This window comes from Lissotriton vulgaris, chromosome 3_1 (assembly GCF_964263255.1).
Source record: "Lissotriton vulgaris chromosome 3_1, aLisVul1.2, whole genome shotgun sequence".
NCBI lineage: Eukaryota > Metazoa > Chordata > Amphibia > Caudata > Salamandridae > Lissotriton > Lissotriton vulgaris.
In genome coordinates, this window is record NC_141689.1 from 85,398,003 (window position 1) to 85,418,719 (window position 20,717).

Below are 20,717 nucleotides of genomic sequence, written 5' to 3' on the forward strand. Positions count from 1 at the left end.
CAGATGTTCCACTGACCCACGCACCACCATTGGTGTGGGGCTGTTACTAATAAACCTATACTGAAGTACTACTACCGAATCCTGACTACTTCTTAACAAAGACCAATAGCTCAAACTTTTCTAATGCGAGCCCTATTGCATTTCCAATGCTTGTTGGTTTCGGATCTATACTTCTAAACAGTTTCAAAATGATTCGCCGCTCCGCAAATATCTACTTGTAACCTACTAGTGTCTTTGTGTGGGTTGTACAAGTTTTGGGTGGCTTTTTCGGAAACCCTCGTATGTTTTGGGCCTCTTTTGAAGAGGCATCGTGCTTGCTTTACTGCACGCTTGCACGTTGAACTGCGCGCCGCTGGTCGTTGGTTGTAGCGGTCTCGCGAGGGGGAGTGAACCGCCGTCGCCCACTGAGGTAATAAAGCGTGTAAGAGTTACCATGGCGCGTGAGTCTCCGCGCGCTCAATGTGGTTTTGTTTTTGAAACCGACTGCTCGTTTCAGTCCCCGGTTAGAAATGGCGCCTCTGCTGCCTACACGCTTTTCAGTACAGCAAAGGCTGCGAGTTGGTGGGATGGAACCTCGCTGACTGGCGGTAGTGGTGTACCGAAATACCTTGCGGTCGTGGGCGGTAAAAATGGCAAATAAAGAAAAGCTTAATATGGGACATATGCATCCCCCAGTGATCTTTTAGTATGTTCCTCATATTTTCCTCTTTAAAATATGCATTACATTACAAATGACCACATGGAATCATCAGTACCGCGTGGTTTGTGTCTTAATTATTTAAATAAAGCAAACGGAGATAGGCCTGTCACGATCAGTAAAACACAGGGTTCTGACCTTTATAGAATTGTTTGGATGTGTCTCAAGGCTGTGAAACTACTTGCAAATTCATCATAAAATCAGACTGTATCCCTTCATGGTATCTTTCAAGAAAGAAGTTAAATTACTACTCCTGAACACATTTCTGCCCTAGTTCCTTGGAACTCTTCTCTCTGAGCTTTCCTGGACTTGTCATCTTTGCTCGTGATTACGACTCCACGTATTATATCACTGTTTTGATCGATCTGTCCTCATTGACGCGATCCTTCCCTCATCGGAGATCTGCCATATCCTGTCCTGTGTCTCAATTATTATAATATTGATTGTATATACCGCTGCTCTTTAACACGTGTAAAGTGCTTCGATACCCACGAAGGTCTTGTTGGTGCTACCTTCAAATAAAATAAATAAGTATTGCATACTACGTCCCCTCGAGTGCCAACATTCGCTCTCCTATTCCTTCATTTGTTGAATGAGTTGCTAACAATAAACACCCCTGGAACATTATAATCCAGTGGATATTTTTTGCAGTTTTATATAGCGCAAAATCGACCTAAAGGTTCAACCAGATACATTACACAAGGACATATATATATTTTTTTTTTGGATGTACATGGTAAGTGATTTACCTAGATTCACATGATGTCTAGTCGACACCAAGATACAGACTTGGTTTCCCGGTTCTAAAGTCAGCAACTCTGGCCTTTACACTACATCCTCTTTGCTGTCAGCTACTGCCTTCAGCCAACCCTCTTTCAGAATGGGGTGGCGTGGCCATGCCAGGCCCACTCCCTTCTCTGTTAAGCAGCCAAAGGTCTTGTGTCCACATGTATGAAGGCAAGCTGCATGATAAACACCATTCCTGTTTTAGTAGAGCACAAAATGAGTACCAATCCTTGGGGGTGGGGCCTGGACGGCCTAGATGGCAGAAGTTCTCTTCGGAGCTCAAGTTTGCCTCCGGTGGAGTAATCTCCTGGGTGCCTGCGTCCTATGCGAGAGGTTTGTGCAGGGATCCGAGTGTCCACCATGACCCATATGTAGGGGCGTAGTATCACCCCAGGCAGTTTAGGGGAAGTGGAGATCCCAGGAGGCCGAGACAAACCTGGTTCAAGATGGCATCTCAGGGCTGAGGAACGTGCCCCGAGCGAACATTGCGTCCTTGGTGGGGTACCCAGGCGACGGGGTGAGAATCTGCTGGCCAGGGAGTTCACAGGATCAGCGGTGGTATTTGCAGTGGTTGGCTGCTGTAGTGGGTATTGGTTGCACGGCTCTGACTAGGTGGGCCCCCCTCATGAGTTCGAGGAGGGTGGAGGGGTGACACAGCCTGAACCCAGCACTCAACTGGAGCTCTGGCCGGAAGAAAGAAGCCAGTACAGACCTTGAAGCTCCCGTGTGGGCCCCTGCGTAAGTGAATAGCCATAGCCCCTCCCTGGCCCTTTGAATTTGACTGCAAGAGCAGATGTGAGCTCCCGAGCTGGGGTTGCAACATCCTCTTGTAGGGAGCTTATTAAAAGAAGATCTGGAACAAATTTTACTAAGGCAAGGTGGTATCCTGTGGAGAACTACACAAGAGTGAAGAGTGAGTGCGCTGGGACCTCCTCCGGCCTATGAGGGGGAAGGACCCTGTGTGTGACTTCATAAGGCCCTTGGTCAAATGTCCCCCTACTTTCTATCTTTTACCTGCGTCCTGGGGAGGCCCCATCTGGTTTTCCACCAGATGTGTAGGCAACACTAAATGGACCTTGGAGGATCCTGGTGATGCGCCAGGGCTATTGCGATGATACACTGGGTTTGGGGGGCCTTCGGTTGTTGTGTAGTTCCTATCAATCTATATAGGATCTGCATGTTTAGACCACATAGACTGTGAGATTGGTGTAAAGACTTTTTCCAAACACCCACAGCGGATATAGTCGCCTATATACCAGCTAGCTCACAGTGCCACTGTAAACTCCTCTTACCAAGGAGAAAATAGTTCTTAACAACTATTGAGCATGGCCACCCTGTCCCATCGGGGATCGTGGATATAGTACTTTTTGCTCAGGCACTTGTGCTGACTTTGTCTCAGAGAGAAACCCAAAATAAACGGTGGGGACGTTTTCAAGAAGCATTTATTGTACCAGCGTCATTCTAGTGTAAAATACGTGTGCTGAAACAACCATAAGACAGAAACAGATATTTGATTATAAGCACCAACAGAGTAAATGGATGGTAGATTCCTATCATAGTGCTAAAACAATAAATATATGCAGGTATAAAAATACATGACAATAATAATGCGTACTTCTACGATGCAACCCTAACTAGATGTTCTTTAGTGTACCTAGCATGTATGTAGGTGTAGAGCCAAGAATCTCCCTAGACTGACGCCAACCACAATACCTAAAGTGAGAGACTGTGGAACCGCGTCTTGGTCTCGAGAAGGACTCCCCGCGAGGGATGTCAGACCTCTGCAAGCTGAAGCGTCTGCGTGCAGGAACCTCAGCGTCTCGCGTTAGTATGTCACCATGGAAGTCTTTCTCCTCTGCCTACCCCAGCAAAGATATGGTGCATATATACCCAAAAGGTACCCTCAGGGGTTCTGCCTTGCTGTGTCATGTCGGCAGAGGATGACGAAACGGATGACCCTTATACATAGTTTTTTGCAGTAGATGGTAATCCTGCTGTGATTCTGAGAATCCTCATGCATAAGAAATGTGGCTAGTGTTCTGGGAAAACCACACAACATTTATGCAGTACCTTAACTAGGTAAAAGTTCAGTACCAATAACTGTTATGTAGTACAATGGCAGGGAAATGTAGGTGAATGGTTAGGTGACTACCCAGGCCTATATTTTGGGGTACATTACAAAACATAACACCCACTCCTCATGTGACCGGACGATATACTATATATACTAAAAAGATATGTCCTTACAGTAATAACATATTTCCAAAATAAATGTTCATAGTAAAATCTTCTAAAATGGTAAAAATAAATTGTTAGGAACTCCAAAAAGTCCTTCAAAATATGTTTGTATATATGGCTTGAGTAAACGAAAAGCCTTTGAAAGCAATGGTGCCATAGTAGAGTAATAAGATTTTGTTTAAAATTCCAATTTAGGTTGATTTGGAAAAAGGCCGAATTCTTTCCAGGACAAGGAGAGTCAAATATTTATGTGTCCTGTGTGGGAGACGCAACATCACTGTTGCCATCGCAGATGATGGTCCCTGTAACACCTCAGATCAGATCAATTAAGCAAGCGTGATCTTCTTCCGTTCCCACCGCCGATGCTGGGGAAGCCTTTGAAATCTCCAGAGCCTGTGTGCCTGCAGAGGAGCTGGTATCCGATCCAACAGGAGCTGAAGCATCCCGTGGTGGTTCAAAGAATGCTGACATCAACATGGAAATACACTGAGGACACTGCAGTACGTGGGCCATTAATGGATCCAGCAATGCATTCACATCCGGTGGCGCAACCGATGGAAGTGTCAGACAGAGGTCCAACACGCATTCTTGTCCGCAGAATAGGTAGGGGAGGAGAGGCAAAACAGTCATTCCAGACTGATCGAAATGATAGGAACCTAGACTCGCTTAGTTCCCGATGTCGAGGTGTTCCCAGATGGAGTGCCATGCAATCACGGTAACTTCGCTCCAAGAGCATTTTTCCCATTTCCTTGGTGACTGGGACGTCCATTGCGTAGCAGTTGCTACCTGTTGCAGGGCAGGATTAGCGGAAGTCCGCCGAAAATGCTTCAGAAATCGGAGTGTATAAAAGATGGAATCAATCCAAAGACGGTCTTAAAAGTGCTTAACAGCCGAGAACCTATGGTCTAAAATAGGTGTACTATACCCTTCGTATCAGACATGTTAAAGATACGCTGTACCATTTTTCTGAAATGGAATGGGCTGTTAATCCGTACAAGTGCCTGTATCTGAGCTGAGGACTTTGCAACCTGGAGATCAAAAGCCTCTCGAGCTGCAGTTAAGGGCACCTCTTTTTGTAAAGGCATGGCTTTCATTCGGCTCAGAGTATTAAAACGTATAAAGGAAACATTCAGCGAAGGCCATAACGGCACATCCCTGAATGTGCTTGTCGGTGGTAAGAATTCTTGTATACAACAAGTCACCCTGGAACTTACAGTGACGAGATGCGATGTCTGGAAGCATCCCACAACAACCATGATCATTCAGCATTAAGTAACTTCCATTCGAGAGCAGCCTGAACACTGGATTAATCACAGCAACTGGGGACCCTTTTCAAATGACCGGGCAGGTTTGCAACTTAACCGTTACAGGCCCCATGAAGTATAATATCCTGGCAAATGAGAGATTTACTCTCAATTCTCGCAGTCTGTACCGCTGAGAAACTTTTCAGTGTCTCAGTTGCTGCATTTAAATCTATACAGTAATTCCCAAGATTCATGGATGAATTCCCTACCCATTACTTCATATCTGCCTACCTGGTGGTGTTCTGAAACTGGAAAGTTGTTTCTTGCAATGTTATATGGCCTCGAATTAACTATTCTGTGGACGGTGATTCTGCCATGGTGAATAGTAATGGGTCTAATTTTTCAATACGCAGCAATGTGTATTTTACATCCCTTTTTAGGTCAGGCCTGACACAGTACATGTGCTTCTCTGGTGAGACTTTTAGTGAGGGCTCAAAAAAGGCTACCATGGCCAGCCTAAAGCTACAGTGCATGTGTGCGGGCGCGCACTTAGAAGCAGAGGCGCCATATGGCAAACCTCGTCATACTCATTAAGCGCCAGCGATCACTTTTGCGGCGCCCTTTTGATGTTCTCTTTCAAAGAACATCAAACATCAAAGAACATGTTGTTGTGTTAATGCTTTGCTGAGCCCGTTTGACTCACAACGTGCTTTCTCTTTCCCCAAACTCTTGTTTGCGTTCCTTTATTTTGAGATGCTTTTAGTATTACTGTCACACACACAACCACAACCACATGCTCCCACACAACCACACACACATACACACAACCACATACACACAACCACATACACACAACTACACACACAACCACACACACACAACCACACACACAACAACAAACCACACACACAACCACACACATACACACAACCACATACACACAACCACACACACAACTACACACACAACCACACACCCAACACCCCACACATACAACGACAAACAAACCACACACTCAACCACACAATCAACCACACAATCAACCACACACTCAACCACACACACACAACCCCACACACACAACACCACACACACAACCCCACACACACAACCCCACACACACAACCCCACACACACAACCCCACACACAACCCCACACATAACCACACACCCAACCTCACACACCATCACCAACAAACCATAAACACGTAACCACACGCACAACCACACACACACGCACACAACCACCACACACACAACCACCAAACACACAACCACACACACAACCCCATACACAACCACACACATACACACAACCACACACATACACACAACCACACACATTGTTGGACCCGACCTCGTGGCGTGGTTCCCCCCTCCCGAATCAGCTCCCCTTCAGTCAACTCTGTACATAGGGACTCCCTAGCTGCCCTACCAATGTCCGACCCAATGCCCATTGTCCGTATCGGCCTGTCCCCGGCCATCCGTCCAACCCGCACGCCCCTGACGCGCAAGGCCCCATAGGCCCCTCGGCAGCCATTTTCCCTTCCCGTGATCCCTGATGCCGTGGGCCTAGCATGATCCCAGCCCCAGCGCAGCGTAGGCTCCAGACGCGCCAGCCCCCATTGGGAGGGTGAGGGCTACCCTAGTGAGAGAAGGCGAGAAGTTTCGATGGCACCCCCGGCCTCCCCTGAGAGACCGGTTTCAATCACACCTCTGATCCTCCCCTGAGGGCCCGTTTCGATGTCACCTCTGGCCTCCCCGAGAGCTGGCTCCAGACCTGCTGGGCGTCTGGGAATTCCCGGACGCATCCTTGAAAGGATTAAAGAGCCAACCGCCGGACCTCCCCCACGGACCGCCCCCACAGCCTCGGACCCCCGCCTGCCAGGGTCCGGACATCAAAGGGTCACTGAACTATATCCAGGGGCACCCCAGAACTAACGGGCAGTTGTATCTTGGACCAGGAAGCCCTGCTGACCTGATCGTGGCTGAACTGAACCTCGTGAACTCTTTGAGCCCTGCTGACGCTGTCGCGGCTCGTTCTTTGAACTGAACCATCGGAGCCCTGCTGACCTCGTCGGGTCTCGAGCTTGAATCGTGAAAACATCTACGGAACTCTCTGAGCCCTGCTGACGCGGTCACGGCTCCTCCTGAACATTCTACCGAACGAGCCCTGCTGACGCTGTCGCGGCTCAAGGAACATTCTAGTCCGCTGGACTATCGGAGTCACCATCCTGAAGAACCTATCCTCAAGTGAGTGGGATCACCAGTGCGTTTTCCCATCTACCATATCCCCCCGGCTCGAGGATTGAGAGCTGTGCGCAGGGTACGCTACGTACTGGCCTACGAGATTAAGACTGTCCCGCTACACTCTCCCTAAAGACTCGAGACTCATTGCGATCCCTCGATCGTTGTACATAAGTGTGATATTACTTTTCTTCGTGAATATAAAGAAGTGGACAACCCATCCTTCGTGTTGTGTCTGTTCATAAGCGTGGTGTGGTCCTCGTGTGTACAATTCGCTACTCGAGATCTCCCCCCGGTGGGGTTCCCTCACAAGGCTCGGCATTATCGGTGGGAGAGGTGGGTCACGGAGGAGTTGGGTAGACATAACTCGACCTCTGGGGCCGCCCCTTCTAACATTGGTGGCAAGCGACGGGATAAGAGCCTACGCCTAGAATCGTACAGTAAAGCGACTGACACATCACCCGAACAAGACCAACCATGAGTCTCTTCGGATCCAACGAAAAAAACGCATTTCAGAAGGAAAAGCTGGAAGAGTGCACCCACAAAGAATTGAAACAATTCTGTAAAGATTTCCGCATCGCTACCACTGGATTGAGCACTAAAGACGACTTCCGGAAGGCCCTGACGGCCTGGGTGGAAGCCGGGGCCCCTCTCCCCACGACTGAAGGGAACAGTGGAGAGGAAGAGCCGCCGACCGAAATTGACGGCCCGAGGGAAGAGGGAGCCGACTCCCTACCACAAGCCACCTACACGGAGAGAAGTCTGTCGGTGGAAGAACTGGCAGACCGGGAACGCAACCGGAACCACGAGCTGGAACTGGCCCGACTAAAAATTGAAGGTGAAATCAAACTGGCAGAACAAAAACTGGCCATCGAACAGTTACGGCTGCAAGGGGAATTGGAAGACAAAAATTTCCAGCGGGAGCTGGAAGAAAAGAAGCTCCAGCTGGAGCTAGAGGAAAAGAAGCTCCAGTGGGAGCACGAGGGGAAGAAGCTCCAACTCGAGCACGAGCGCAGCCTGAAGGAGCTCGAGATCAAGGCCCGGAACGAAGAGACCCGACCCTCGGGGAACAGAGACCCTGTTCCCCCGGTCGAACCGAAGGTACATATCCCCAAGGAGGTGGTGAGGGAATACTACAAGAACGACGATATCCAGCAGTGGTTCAAAGCATACGAGGTCGCCATGACCGCCCACCGAGTACCTGAGAAGGATTGGGGGGCCGGATTGTGGGGCCGCTTCCTCAGCGAAGGGAGAGACACCCTGCTGGATCTGCCCTCCGCCGTCGTGAACTCTTACACCCACACGACGGACGCCCTCAAGACTCGCTATGCATTAACCCCCGAAATGTACAGGCAGAGATTTCGGGACTGCAAGAAGATACCCGGCACCACATGGGTGGAATATGTGAATTTCTATAGCAGAGCTTTGGGCGGGTGGATCAAGGGCAGCAAAGTGACCACCTTCGAAGGTCTGGTGGACCTCATCGCCTATGAACATCTATCAAATAACTGATTTGTAGAGCTGAGACAGCACCTTCTGGATAGCAAGATGTCCGACCCCAGGAAGTTGGCTGTCGAAGCTGATCGATGGGTGATTACCAGAGTCCCACGGAATCCAGTAGGAGACTCCAACCGAAACGAGCAAGAAAAGCCACGACAGAGGGGAGGGGGGAATCAGAATAGACAAAGTGTTTCCCAGACAGGGCCTCCTCGCAGTCCCCCTAGAAACCAGCCAGGGACCCCCCGCCAGACGTCAAGGCCGGGTTCCCTCCTGTTAGATCAGGACCCAGAATAGCCACAGCCTGCTACAGATGTAACCAAACATGGCACTATGCCAATGACCCCAACTGCCCCCTGCTCAAGAAGAGCCCTGCCGCGGGTCCCCCTGCGCACCAACTCGACAACATAGCCCTAGAAGAAGAGGAGATGGAGGACCCCGAGGGGTGGGAACCAGCAGCCATGACCCTAGTTTCCCTGGGGGATAGAGAAAAGGTCCCCGGAACCTTCCTACCTGACAACACAGAGAAGTACCGACAGCAGGTGACTGTCAACGGGTTCCGCATAGGAGCTCTCCGAGATACCGAGGCCAGTATCACGGCTGTGAAGGAGCATCTTGTCACCCCAGACCAAATAGTACCCCGTGCCTCCTGCAGAGTGATCTCCGCGGACAATACAGGTCCCATTTGAGTTGGAGGGCGTCTCCGGAGAGTTACGAGTTGCCGTCCGCACCGACATGCCCGTGGACTGTCTCCTCTGTAATGATCTGGAGAGCTCTCCCTGGAAGCAAGTAAAGCGCAAAACTCACCTCGTGATGGTGGGCCTACCCGAGTGGGCCTGCGTGACCACCCGATCCATGGCCGCCCGGGTGGCCACCCCCGAGGGGGTGACTACCGAATTACCTCCCCCCGTTCCCGCTGAACCAGAGGGTCGCGGGCAGACGGAGGGCCTGGATCTCTTCCCCAGTGACAGCAGTGACCCCGACTCCGGTCCTTTGGACCAAGCGGGTGAGCCAGCCTCGAGCACGGACTATCTCCCAGAGTTGGCCCAGTGACGCCAAGAGGGGGAGCCCTCCCGAGAGGAGTTCTGCCTGGAGCAGACCTCGTGTCCCTCTCTAGTGGGGCCGCGGCAGCAGGCCGCCGCCCAGGCTGCCGGTGACCAGTCCGGCTCCCACCACATATATTGGGAAAATGGCCTACTATACAGCAAACAGAAATCCGCCGAACTAGGGTCAGCCCGAGTGCTGGTGGTACCCCTACGTTTCCGCGGATTCCTCCTGAACCTGGCCCACGATGTACCCCTGGCAGGACACCTGGGTCAAAACAAAACCTACCACCGGTTGGTCACCTATTTCTACTGGCCCCATATGCGCTCTGATGTGGAGGCCCACTGCAGGTCCTGCCCCACGTGTCAAGCCAGCGGAAAAAGCGGGGGGCGTCGCAAGTCTCCCCTCCAACCTTTCCCTGTGGTCAGTACCCCCTTTGAACGGGTGGGAATCGATATCGTGGGACCCCTTGACCCCTGAACGTCACTAGGACACCGGTTCATTCTGGTCCTGGTGGACCACGCCACCCGTTATCCCGAAGCCATCCCCCTCCGGACGGTGACTGCCCCCGTGGTGGGGCGGGCCCTCATGGGGATCTTCTCCCGGGTGGGATTCCCACGAGAAGTAGTGAGCGACAGAGGAACGAACTACATCTCCCGGTACATGAAGTCTCTCTGGCAACAGTGCGGGGTGACGTACAAGTTCACCACCCCGTACCATCCCCAAGGGAATGGCCTGGTCGAGCGGTTCAACCGCACCCTCAAGGGGATGATCATGGGTCTTGAGGAACCCCTGAGACGCAAGTGGGACGTCCTCCTCCCCTGCCTCCTGTTCACATACCGCGAAGTCCCCCAGAAGTCCCTGGGGTTCAGCCCTTTCGAGCTGCTCTACGGGCACCCCGTCCGAGGACCCCTCAGCCTGGTCAAGGAAGGGTGGGAAACGACGTCCTTAGAGCCCCCACCAGATGTGTTTTGATACATTCTGGCTCTTCGGAATCAGACTCGGAAGTTCCGAGAACTGGCCGAGGCAAACCTCGAGGCCAGTCAAGAAGAAATGAAAAGCTGGTCAAGAAGAAATGAAAAGGTGGTATGACAAGAATGCCACTCTGGTCGAGTTCCAACCCGGACAGCATGTCTGGGTGATGGCCCCTGTGGAACCCTGTGCCTTGCAGGACAAGTTGACGGGTCCCTTCAAGGTGGTGGAGCGGAAGAGTCAGGTTACCTACCTTGTGGATGTCCAGTCCCCGCGAAACCCCTTGCGGTTTCTCCATGTGAACCGCCTGAAACCCCACTACGTGCGGTCCGAGTTTAGTTTACTCCTCGCCACCGACGATAGAGCTGAAGAAGAGATGATCCCCTCCCCAATCTCTTGTGTGTAAGGGAAAAAGATGGCTCTGTAGAGGGGGTGAGACTTGCCCCCTCCCTCACCCCAGAGCAGTGCGAAGACTGTCGCCAATTGTTGGGGCAGTGTCCTGACCTATTCTCCCTCGTCCCCGGAGTCACCAGCTGGTGTGTCCACGATATGGACACCGGGGACAGCCCTCCGGTACGGCACAGGGCCTACCGCGTCCCCGACAGAGTCCGAGCCTGTATCAAGGCTGAAGTCTCCAAGATGCTAGCCCTGGGAGTGGTCGAGGCCTCTGACAGCCCATGGGCCAGCCCCGTGGTTCTGGTTCCGAAGGCGGCTGCCCCCGGCGCTGTTCCCGAGCTGAGGTTCTGCGTAGACTACCGTGGGCTCAACGCCATCACCCGAACCGACGCTCACCCTATTCCCCGAGCAGACGAGCTCATTGACCGCCTAGGGTCTGCTCGATACCTCAGTACCTTCGATCTGACCAGTGGCTACTGGCAGATTGCCCTGACCGAAGGGGCCCGGGAGAGGTCCGCCTTTTCCACCCCGGATGGCCACTACCATTTCCGGGTGATGCCCATCTGCATGAAAAATGCCCCCGCCACCTTCCAGAGACTGGTGAACCAGGTACTGGCAGGATTGGAAGACTTCAGCCCCGCGTATCTGAACGATATTGCGGTGTTCAGCTCCCACTGGCCTGAACATCTCCTCCATCTCTGGGAAGTCTTGTTAGCCCTGCAGAGGGCCGGCCTCACCATTAAGGTCAGTAAGTGTCAAATCGGACAGGGGTCCGTGGTCTACCTGGGGCACCAGGTCGGCAGCGGCCTCATGGCCCCTCTCCAACCCAAGATCGATGCGATTGTGGCCTGGGAAGCCCCCTCCACCCAAACGGAGGTGCGAGCCTTCCTCGGGCTCACTGGGTACTACCGCAGGTTCATAAAGGGATACGGTAGCATCGTAGTGCCCCTCACAGAATTGACTTCTAAAAACCAGCCAAAGAAGGTTAACTGGACCCCCGCCTGCCAAGAAGCGTTTGAAGCCCCGAAGCACGCCATGTGCACTGCCCCTGTGTTGCAGGCCCCCGACTACTCCAAAAAGTTTGTGGTCCAGACGGACGCCTCCAAGCATGGCATCGGGGCCGTCCTGTCCCAGTTAAATGAGAAAGGCCTGGACCAGCCAGTGGCCTTCATTAGCCGGAGGTTACTCCCTCAAGAGCAAAGGTGGAGCACCATCGAGCGGGAGGCCTTCGCAGTGGTTTGGGCTCTGAAGAAACTGAGACCTTACCTGTTCGGTACTCACTTCCGAGTCCAAACCGACCACCGACCCCTCCGGTGGCTAATGCAAATGAGAGGGGAGAATCCCAAATTGCTGCGATGGTCCATCTCCCTCCAAGGGATGGACTTCACTGTGGAGCACCGGCTAGGTGTTGACCACGCCAACGCTGACGGCCTGTCCCGTTTCTTCCGCCTCAGTGAAGAGAACCCCCAAGGGGATGGGTAGTTCTCTCCGCCTTTCAGCTGGGGGGGGGCACGTGTTGGATCCGGCCTCGTGGCTTGGTTCCCCCCTCCCGAATCAGCTCCCCGTCAGCCAACTCTGTACATAGGGACTCCCTAGCTGCCCTACCAATGTCCGACCCAAGGCCCATTGTCCGTATCGGCCTGTCCCCGGCCATCCGTCCAACCCGCACGCCCCAGACCCGCAAGGCCCTAAATGCCCCTCGGCAGCCATTTTCCCTTCCTGTGATCCCTGATGCCGTGGGCCTAGCATGACCCCAGCCCCAGCGCAGCGTAGGCTCCAGACGCGCCAGCCCCCGTTGGGAGGGTGAGGGCTACCCTAGTGAGAGAAGGCGAAGTTTCGATGGCACCCCCGGCCTCCCCTGAGAGACCGGTTTCAATCACACCTCTGATCCTCCCCTGAGGGCCCGTTTCGATGTCACCTCTGGCCTCCCCGAGTGCTGGCTCCAGACCTGCTGGGCGTCTGGGAATTCACGGACGCATCCTTGAAAGGATCAAAGAGCCAACCGCCGGACCTCCCCCACGGACCGCCCCCACAGCCTCGGACCCCCGCCTGCCACGGTCCGGACATCAAAGGGTCACTGAACTATATCCGGGGGCACCCCAGAACTAACGGGCAGTTGTATCTTGGACCAGGAAGCCCTGCTGACCTGATCATGGCTGAACTGAACCTCGTGAACTCTTTGAGCCCTGCTGACGCTGTCGCGGCTAGTTCTTGGAACTGAACCATCGGAGCCCTGCTGACCTCGTCGCGGCTCGAGCTTGAATCGTGAAGACATCTACGGAACCCTCTGAGCCCTGCTGACGTGGTCGCGGCTCCTCCTGAACATTCTACAGAACGAGCCCTGCTGACGCTGTCGCGGCTCAAGGAACATTCTAGTCCGGCTGGACTATCGGAGTCACCATCCTGAAGAACCTATCCTCAAGTGAGTAGGATCACCAGTGCGTTTTGCCATCTACCGTATCCCCCCGGCTCGAGGATTGAGAGCTGTGCGCAGGGTACGCTACGTACTGGCCTACGAGATTAAGACTGACCCACTACCCTGTCCCTAAAGACTCGAGACTCATTGCGATCCCTCGATCGTTGTACATAAGTGTGATATTACTTTTCTTCGTGAATATAAAGAAGTGGACAACCCATCCTTCGTGTTGTGTCTGTTCATAAGCGTGGTGTGGTCCTCGTGTGTACAATTCGCTACTCGAGATCTCCCCCGGTGGAGTTCCCTCACAAGGCTCGGCATTATTGGTGGGAGAGGTGGGTCACGGAGGAGTTGGGTAGACATAACCCGACCTCTGGGGCCGCCCCTTCTAACACACAACCACATACATGCACACAACCACATACACATACAACCACCCATAGAACCACACACACAACCACAAACACCACAGCCACAACCACAAACACAACCACACACAACCGCACATACAACCACACACACAGCCAAACACACAACCACACACACAACCACACACACACAACCACACACAACCGCACATACAATCACACACAGCCAAAACACACAACCACACACACACAACTACACACAGCCACACACATAACCACACACAAACATAACCACACACACAACTACAACCACACCACACACCCACGCCCACCCACACACACAACCACAACCATCCACCCAACCCCACACACAACCACACAGACACAACCACACAGACACAACCACACAGACACAACCACACAGACACAACCACACACACACAACCCCACACACACAACCCCACACACACAACCCCACACACACAACCCCACACACACACAACCACACACACACACAACCACACACACAACCACACACACACAACCCCACACTCAACCCCACACACACAACCACGCACAAACACGCACACACAACCACAACTAACCACACACACAACCACAACACAGACACAACCACACACACAGCCACACACACAGCCACACACACACACAACCACACACACAACCACACACAACCCCACACTCATCCCCACACTAAACCCCACAGAGACAACCCCACAGAGACAACCTGTTAGAAAGGCGGTTCCTGGGGGGGCAGAAGATGTCTGACTGACCACCCCGGGATCCACCCCTCCGTCTGGAGTTGGGCCGAGCACCGCCGAGAGGCCTCCTGAGTGAGGCTCCTCTCCTAGAATCGTACCAGCAGAGCAATCACACCACTACAAAGGGACACCACACAGGAGTAGAACTTCTTAAGATCTGTATCAGCAATATTGATTGGTTCGTCCTTGGTGTTTAGTCCAGTGGTAGCGATGCCCAGGTCCTTGCAGAATTGTTTCAATTCTTTGTGGCTATAATCCTCCAACCGTTCTTCCTGGAACTCCGCGGTTGGTCTGGTTTCTTTGGTAGTCATCGTGGTGGCGTGTTTCTGCCAGTAGTGGGTGAGTCACTCTCTGTACGATTTGCGTCGGCTCGGATCGCAGCGCCTGCCACCAATGTTAGAAAGGCGGTTCCTGGGGGGGCAGAAGATGTCTGACTGACCACCCCGGGATCCACCCCTCCGTCTGGAGTTGGGCCGAGCACGGTCGAGAGGCCTCCTGAGTGAAGCTCCTCTCCTAGAATCGTACCAGCAGAGCAATCACACCACTACAAAGGGACACCACACAGGAGTAGAACTTCTTAAGATCTTTATCAGCAATATTGATTGGTTCTTTCAGGCATATGTACAAGCGGATCGAGGGATCCTTAAAGTCTCGGTAACTGGGGGAAAGGGGTAGCGGGGCAGTCTGAGTACCGGTCGGGTACGGGGATACCCTACGCACAGCCCTCAATCCTCAAGCTGGGGGGTCCGCAGGGTCGAGCCGCGGTGGCGCTAGCAGGGCTCAGTAGATGGTTTCAGCGAGGTTGGGCCGCGGCAGCGCCAGCAGGCTCCGAAGGTGGTTTCAGCGAGGTTGGGCCGCGGCAGCGCCAGCAGGCTCCCAAGGGTTTCAGCAAAGTTTGGGCTGCGGCAGCGCCAGCAGGCTCCCAAGATGGTTTCGGCGAGGTTGGGCCGCGGCAGCGCCAGCAGGCTCTCAAGATGGTTTCAGCGAGGGTGGGCCGCGGCAGCGCCAGCAGGCTCTCAAGATGGTTTCAGCGAAGTTGGGCTGCGGCAGCGCCAGCAGGCTCTCAAGATGGTCGGATTCGAAGGTAGTGAGTTCTTCTCGGGGTCAGCCGCGACAGCGTCAGCAGGGGTCTCGACTCCAGGATACAACTGCCGACCCATTCCAGAGCTGCCCCAGATATAGGTCTGGAGTCCTTTGATGTCCGGATCCTCGCACCTGGGGGTCGAGGGGCCGTGATGAGAGTGTCCAGATACCCAGCAGGGGGGTGGAGCCAGCGCCCAGGGAGGCCGGAGGGCGATCGAAACCAGGCGTCCGGGGACGGCTGGAGGGCCATCGAAACTCCCCTCCTCTTTGGTCCGTCAAGTGGCCGCTTTACCACCTGGACGGATCTTGGTGCCTCGATGTCGGGGTTTCGCCGGGGCTGCGGCCGAGGTCGGGCCGAGGCCACGTGGTCCGGGCGTGGAGTGTCCAAGATGGAGTCGGGGCTTGAGAGGGCGGCCCGAGATAGGGGTCGCCGTGTCCCGGAGAGGGAGAGCCTGGGGTTGCCAGGAGTGGCGGCTCTCGTTGAGGGTTGGAGAGGTAGTTCTGTTGGGGAGGACCGGGGTCGCCGCTTTCCAGGGTCCTCCATGTGGGCAGAGTCGGACCACGCCACGAGGCCGGGTCCAACACACGTCCCCCCCAGCTGAAGGCGGGGAGAGTCACCCATCTTCTTGGGTGTTCTCCTCGTCGAGGCGGAAGAAGCGGGACAGGCCGTCGGCGTGGTCGTGGCCGGGGCGATGTTCCACAGTGAAGTCCATCCCTTGGAGGGAGATGGACCAGCGCAGCAGCTTGGGGTTCTCTCCTCGCATCTGCATCAACCACCGCAAGGGCCCGTGGTCAGTTTGCACCCGGAAGTGGGTGCCGAAGAGATAGGGTCGGAGTTTCTTGAGGGCCCATACCACAGCAAAGGCCTCACGTTCAATGGTGCTCCAGCGTTGCTCTCGGGCCAGCAACCGTTGGCTGATGAAGGCCACAGGTTGATCAATTCCTTCGTAGTTGACTGGGGAAAGAACCGCCCCGACACCGTGTTCCGAGGCATCTGTTTGGACTATGAATTCCTGGCTGTAGTTGGGGGCTTGGAGCACGGGGCGGTACACATGGCTGTCTTTAGGGTCTCGAAGGCGGTCTGAAACTCGGGTGTCCAGTGCACCTTCTGTGGCTGCTTTTTAGACGTGAGTTCGGTGAGGGGGCCAACAATACTCCCATAGTTCTTCACGAATCGCCGGTAATACCCCGTGAGTCCCAGAAAGGCTCGGACTGCGGTCTGGGTGACCGGGGGCTCCCAGGCCATGATGGCGTCGATCTTGGGTTGGAGGGGAGCCACATGGCCGCTCCCCACTTGGTGTCCCAGATAGGTCACGGACCCTTGGCCTATCTGGCATTTGCTTGCTTTGACGGTCAGTCCGGCCCGTCTGAGGGCCGACAGGACTTCCCAGAGGTGCTTGAGGTGCTCGCCCCAGTGAAGGCTGTACACCGCAATATCGTCCAGGTATGCGGCGCTGAACCCTTCTAGCCCGGCTAACACCTTATTCACCAGCCTCTGGAAGGTTGCGGGGGCGTTTTTCATCCCGAAGGGCATCACCTTGAAGTGGTAGTGGCCATCGGGTGTTGAGAAAGCGGAGCGCTCTTGGGCGCCCGGGGTGAGTTCGATCTGCCAGAAGCCGTCTGTTAGGTCGAAGGTGCTCAGGTAGCGGGCCGCCCCCTGGCGGTCGATCAGTTCAACGGCCCGGGGAATGGGGTGTGCATCGGTCCAGGTGACGGCGTTCAACCCCCGGTAGTCGACACAAAATCGTAGTTCTGGAGTGGCGCCAGGGGCGGCGGTCTTCGGGACCAAGACGACAGGGCTGGCCCATGGACTGTCAGATAGTTCGACCACTCCCAGGGCCAGCATCTTGGAGACTTCTGACTGGATGCAGGTCTGAACTCGGTCGGGAACTTGGTAGGCCCGGTGTCGCACAGGCGGGCTGTCCCTGGTGTCGACATCGTGGACGCACCACTGTGTGACTCCGAGGGTGAGGGAAAACTAGTCTGCGAATTGACCCAACAATTCTCGACAGTCCTGGCGCTGTTCGGGGGTCAGGGCGGAGGAGCGGGTGACCCCCTCGACGGAGCCATCCTTCTCAGAGGTGCTCAGGAGGTCCGGTAGGGGCTCGGAATCGTCTTCGGCCCGCCATCAGTAGCCATCAGCAGGCTAAGCTCCGTTTGGACAAAGTGCGGCTTGAGCCTGTTGACGTGGAGGACCCAGAGGGGGCTCCTGGGGGACTCCATGTCCACCAGATAAGTGCCAGGGCTTTTGCGCTCCACCACCTTGAAGGTCCCCGTCCACTTGTCCTGGAGGGCACAGGGTTCGACCGGGGACATGACCCAGACCCGTTGGCCCGGCTCGAACTCAATGGAAGAGGCGTTTTGATCATACCAGCGTTTCATCTCCTCTTGGCTGGCCTCGAGGTTGGCTTCTGCCAGTTCCCGGAACCTCCGAGTCTGATTTCGGAGGGTCAGGAGGTACCGGTAGACGTCGGGGGGAGCATCTCGGACTGCAGCCTCCGAGCCCTCTCTGACTAGGCTGAGGGGACCCCGGACGGGGTGTCCGTACAAGAGTTCGAAAGGGCTGAATCCCAGGGACTTCTGAGGCACCTCCCGATAGGCGAAGAGGAGGCAGGGCAGCAACACGTCCCATTGGCGTCGCAAGGGCTCCTCCAGAAAAAAACCTAATCTTGACCAATCTAACCCTGCCAACTACCTTCCTATTTCCCTCTTACCATGGCTCAGTAAGCTCCTCGAGAAACATGTCAACTCCGTTCTCACCGACTTCCTAGAAGTCAATAACATCTTAGATCTCTCCCAGACCGGCTTCAGGCCCCGTCATGGAACAGAGACGGCACTAGTTGCAGTGACGGAGGAAGCACGAAGGATCTTGGACGATGGTGGATCCACGGCCATCGTCCTACTTGACCTAAGTGCCTCCTTCGACACTGTCAATCATAACATCCTACTCCATCGACTTGAGGGAATAGGACTGACAGGGACTGCTCTCAGCTGGATGAGATCTTTCTTGACTGACAGATCCTTCAGGGTTTTTGAGAGGGACTATTCCTCTGCCAGTAGACATCTGAATTGTGGAGTGCCTCAGGGCTCCTCCCTGAGCCCCACTCTTTTTAATGTCTATCTACGCCCACTAGCTGATGTCGTCCGCCCATTTGGGGTGAAGATCGTTTCCTACGCGGACGACACGCAGCTAGTGGTATCATTGGACCCTCCCCTAAATTCCGATCATAGCCTACACAAATGCCTGGAAGCAGTTGCTACCTGGATGTCCGGCTCTTGTCTCAAGCTAAACGGGGATAAAACAGAGATAATGCTCCTTGGTAACAACATCACAAAAACCATTGATCCCATCTGGCCTCTCTGTCTAGGTAATGCCCCGCAACCCAAGGAGCAAATCAAGAGCTTGGGCATCTGGCTCGACCACACCCTTTCCTTCAACCAGCAGGCCACCAAGCTAGCTGCTACCTGCTTTGGGTTGATGAGACTGCTTCGAAAGATTCTCCCTCTCCTTCCATTCCACGCGAGACGAATTATGGTTCAAGGACTGATCCTCTCCCGCCTCGATTGTGGAAATGCCCTCTACCTTGGAGCACCCCAACTCACACCTAACAGACTCCAGGTTATCCAAAACTGTGCGGCAAGAATCCTCCTGAATATTCCTCGCCGAACCTCAGTGAGAGCCAGACTGAAAGACCTTCACTGGCTCCCTGTAAGAGCCAGAATCGTTTTTAAGAGCATGTGCATTGCACATCGCTCTTACTGGGGAACAGGCCCCTCCATCAATTCCACCCTTATGAAAGCTTATCAGCCCACCCGTTCCCTTAGGTCCGCGACCTCCCATCTCGCCTCAGTACCACGCATCAGGAAGGCCAGATGTGGTGGCCGATCGCTCTCCTACAACTTATCCAAAATTTGGAACTCCCTCCCTCTCCACATCACATCCAAACCCAACCTTCTCACTTTCCGGAAGAATCTCAAAACATGGTTATTCAGTAAAACTCCGGTTTAAAACTTCACTATGCTCCCCCTTCCCACCTCTCTGACTCAGCTCAAGCTTCCTACAGCGCTGGGACGCCCCTGGGTAGCCAACGCGCTTTACAAATCCTCACTTCACTTCACTTCACATCCAGGCCCGTGATTATCCCCTTAAGCGTGCGGTTGAAGCGTTCCACCAAGCCATTCACTTGGGGGTGGTAGGGGGACGTGAACTTATACGTGACTATGCACTGTTGCCACAGGGATTTCATATATTGAGAGATGAAGTTCGTACCCCGGTCACTGACGACTTCTCGCGGGAAGCCTACCCGGGAGAAGATTCCCATCAGAGCCCGGGTCACCACGGGGGCCGTCACAGTCCGGAGAGGGATGGCTTCGGGATAGCGGGTGGCATGGTCTACCAGGACAAGAATAAACGGGTGTCCTTGGGAGGTGCGGGGCACCAGGGGGCCCACAATGTCGACTCCCACCCGCTCGAATGGGGTGTTGACGACTGGGAAGGGTTGGAGGGGGGCCTTGTGCTTCCCTCCACTCTTCCCGCTGGCTTGACAGGTGGGGCAAGTCCGGCAGTGATTGTTCACATCGTTTTTCATTTTCGGCCAGTAGAAATGGGTCACCAGGCGGCTGTATGTTTTGTCCTGCCCCAGGTGCCCGGCGAGTGGCACGTCGTGTGCCAAGTGCAGGAGGAAGTCTCTGAATCGGAAGGGGACCACCAGCACCCGACCGGCCCCCAGTTCGGCAATCTTTTGTTCGCTGTAGAGGAGATCGTGGTTCCAATAGACCCAGTGGGACCCCGAGGGGTCCCCGGCGGCTTGAGTGGCGGCTTGCTGTCGGACTCCTTCGAGAGAGGGACAGGTTTTCTGTTCTTGCCGGAACTGTTCTCGTGTGGGGCCACCTTCTTGGTGCCACTGGGCGAGTCCCGGAAGGTTGCCAAGCTCAGCGATTTCGTCC

At 54.3% G+C, this 20,717-nt stretch overlaps 1 protein-coding gene across 2 annotated transcripts in view; it reads left to right on the forward strand.

Moving 5' to 3' along the window:
- The first annotated feature begins 299 nt into the window (after positions 1–299).
- LOC147726001 (uncharacterized) overlaps positions 300–20,717 on the forward strand; it is a 501,842-nt gene continuing 481,424 nt past the window's right edge. The window contains exon 1 of one of the 2 annotated variants that reach the window (XM_086960119.1): positions 300–409. The gene's annotated coding sequence lies outside the window, so the exon portion shown is untranslated. The remainder of the gene's footprint in view (positions 410–20,717) is intronic. The other variant, XM_086960118.1, reaches the window with a different exon arrangement.